Source organism: Mesoplodon densirostris, unplaced genomic scaffold (assembly GCF_025265405.1).
Source record: "Mesoplodon densirostris isolate mMesDen1 unplaced genomic scaffold, mMesDen1 primary haplotype scaffold_37, whole genome shotgun sequence".
Classification (NCBI taxonomy): domain Eukaryota; kingdom Metazoa; phylum Chordata; class Mammalia; order Artiodactyla; family Ziphiidae; genus Mesoplodon; species Mesoplodon densirostris.
In genome coordinates this window covers 3093923-3097330 of record NW_026778196.1, presented here as the reverse complement: position 1 = coordinate 3097330, position 3408 = coordinate 3093923, and positions in this window count along the sequence as shown.

The following is a 3408-nucleotide window of genomic DNA, read 5'->3' as shown; positions in this document are numbered from 1 at the left end:
GCCATGTTTACAGGATCATCATAAGTGATATCTTATGATAAGTTTCTTTTTCTGTGTGACTTATTTCACTTAGAATCATCGTACCTGAATCCACTCACTTTGCTGCTACTGGTCTTATGACATTAATATCATGGCTGAGGGATATTCCATCGTACGTAAGTACCACAATTTTTGAACCATTTTTATATTTCCTGGTATATTTAAGGTGTACCCAAGTTGAGGTTCTTGTAAGCAGTGCAGCCCTAAAGTTGGGTGTGGCTCTGTCTCATTGATTTTCAGTTTTCCCAAGGTATATTCCCGACACTGGAAGTGCCCTTGTCTCTGTAGCTCTGTTGTTTACTTGTTTTATTTAGGGAAATCAATGCACTCCTCCTGTGAGGCAGTTGGCAATTTACATCCTGCCCATCAGCATAACAATGTTCCCTGTTCTCCAAGGCCTGTCTGGCCTTTCTGGTTTTTACCCATTTTGTCGATTTCCCTTTGAGCGGTGGGAAGTGATACTTCTTTGTAGTGCAGATTTGCATTGCCCACTTGCTTGCTTGGCGAAAAAGGGCGTATGCGTTTTCTCCAGAATATATTCAGGAGAAAACGCATACACCCTTTTTGGCCACGTGAATCATTGTCGAAGTTGTGCCCCTCTTGCTGTGCTTTAAAGGTGATTCCTATGTACCTCTTGAAATCTCTTTCCTGGTATTCTGCCTCGCTTTCAAGTCGGCCTCATTGCCTTCCCTCAACAGATTTGTGAACGATAGTTGTCCTTTATTACTCTGCCAGTTTGTGAATTGCTGTGCCCCTGAGCTCCATTTTTCAACTCGTTTTTTGTGAGCTGAACGCAAGTCCAAAATTCTGGTTCAGAATCTATAGTGGTTCCCGAAGGGTGGCTGAGACTTTGCTTAATTCTTCTTCCTGCCGGGAAGTTAGAGTGACATGTGCCAGTCCAATGCCTAACAGATACTCTCTCATGGGTTCTCCCTCTTCCCTTCCATCCTCTGCCAAATTGGCAACCTGTGCGAACCAGGAGGTTAAAGGGGCTGTATCTCCAAGTTGGGAGATTGATAGTAAAGCAGTTGGAAAGTCAAACCGGAGCAGCACGAGAGGGCCTCTTCGTTGAGTTTTAGAAACCTTTTGTATTCACAGTGTGTCCATTCTCTAGGTTTCCCGTACATGTTATAGCTGTAGTAATATTCCCTTCAACCTGGAGAGTTGGGACCCATGGCATAGGGGGCTTGAATTATTGCTTTAAACGGTCTGCATTTGCTCACCCAATGTCACCAATCCTCTCAGTACCAAGTGTCCAGCCTTATGCCACATCCAGCTGTCATTGTAGATAGGGTCATTCCAGGTTTCATCAGACACCCTGAAGGAATTATAAAGAATTTCCCTGTTTTTTGGTTTTGCTTTTGAAATTCCTTTTTAGAGTGGGTTTGAGCTGATTCTCGCTGCCATGTTTATGCCACTCTAGACACACTTGATTCCCTTATGGAGTCATATCAATAAATAGGTTTTAAGATTCTTACTAGTCAGATATATTCCTCTGTGGGAAATATGGGTTTTGAGTCTCTTTCACTGAGGAAGGTGTAGGTCTTGTCTATTCCAAAGTTGGTTTTGGAAACGGTCCCTGTGCTTATATCAAACTCTGGTTTTATGCATCACCCCACCTCTCCTTCCCCTTTATGCAGGCATAAGAGTGTTTTCTAAATGTGAGACTCTGTTCTCTTTCCTAACTCAGTTCACGTGTAGCCATGTTTACAGGATCTTCATAAGTGATATCTTATGATAAGTTTCTTTTTCTGTGTGACTTATTTCACTTAGAATCTTCGTACCTGAATCCACTCACTTTGCTGCTACTGGTCTTATGACATTGGTTTCATGGCTGAGGGATATTCCATCGTACGTAAGTACCACAATGTTTTGAACCATTTTTATATTTCCTGGGATATTTAAGGTGTACCCAAGTTGAGGTTCTTGTAGTCAGTGCAGCCCTAAATTTGGAGGTGGCTCTTTCTTATTGATTTTCAGTTTTCCCAAGGTATATTCCCTAGACTGGAAGTGGCCTTGGCTCTGTAGCTCTGTTGTTTAATTGTTTTAGGGAACACAATGCACTCCTCCAGTGAGGCAGTTGGCAATTTACATCCCGCCCATCAGCATAACAAGGCTCCCTGTTCTCCAGGGCCTGTCTTGCCTTTCTGGTTTTTACATATTTTGTGGATGTCACTTTTGACCGGTGGGAACTGATACTTCTTTGTAGTGCAGATTTGCATTGCCTGCTTGCTTGCTTGGCCAAAAAGGGCGTATGCGTTTTCTCCTGAATATATTCAGGAGAAAACGCATACGCCCTTTTTGGCCAAGTGCATCATTGTCCAAGTTGTGCCCCTCTTCCTGTGCTTTACAGGCGATTCCAAGGTACCTCTTGAAATCTGTTTCCTGCTATTTTGCCTCGCTTTCAAGTCCGCCTCGTTGACTTCCCTCAACAGATTTTTGGACGATAGTTGTCCTTTATCACTCTGCCAGTTTTTGCATTGCTGTGCCCCTGAGCTCCATTTCTCAACTCATTTTTTGTGAGCTGAACGCAAGTCCAAAATTTTGGTTCAGGATGTATACTGGTTCCCGGTGGGTGGCTGAGACTTTGGTTAATACTTCTCCCTGCCGGGAAATTAGAGTGACATGTTCCCGTCCAAATGCCTAACAGCTACTCTCTCATGGGTTCTCCCTCGTCCCTTCCATCCTCTGCCAAATTGGGAACCTGTGCAAACCAGGAGGTTAAAGGGCCTGTCTATCCAAGTTGGGAGATTGATAGTAAGGCAGTTGGAAAGTCAAACTGGAGCACCAGGAGGGGGACTATTCGTTGAGTTTTAGAAACCTTTCTTATTCACAGTGTGTACATTCTCTAGGTTTCCTGTACATGTTATAGCTGTAGTAATATTCCCTTGAACCTTGAGAGTTGGGACCCATGGAATGGGGGCCATGCATTATTGCTTGAAAGGGTCTGCATTTGCTCACCCAATCTCACCAATCCTCTCAGTCCCAAGTGTCCAGCCTTATGCCACATCCAGCTCTCATTGTAGATAGGGTCTTTCCAGGTTTCCTCAGACACCCTGAAGGAATTGTAAAGAATTTCCCAGTTTTTTGCTTTGTTTTTGAAATTCCTTTTTATAGTGGGATTGAGCTGATTATCGCTGCCATGTTTATGCCAGTCTAAACACACTTGATTCCCTTATGGAGACATATCAATACATAGGTTTTAAGATTCTTACTATTCAGATCTATTCCTCTGCGGGAAATATGGGGTTTTGCGTCCCTTTCACTGAGGAAGGTGTAGGTCTTGTCTATTCCATAATTGGTTTTTGGAATGGTTCCTGTGCTTATATCAAACTCTGGTTTTCTGCATCACCCCACCTCTCCTTCCCC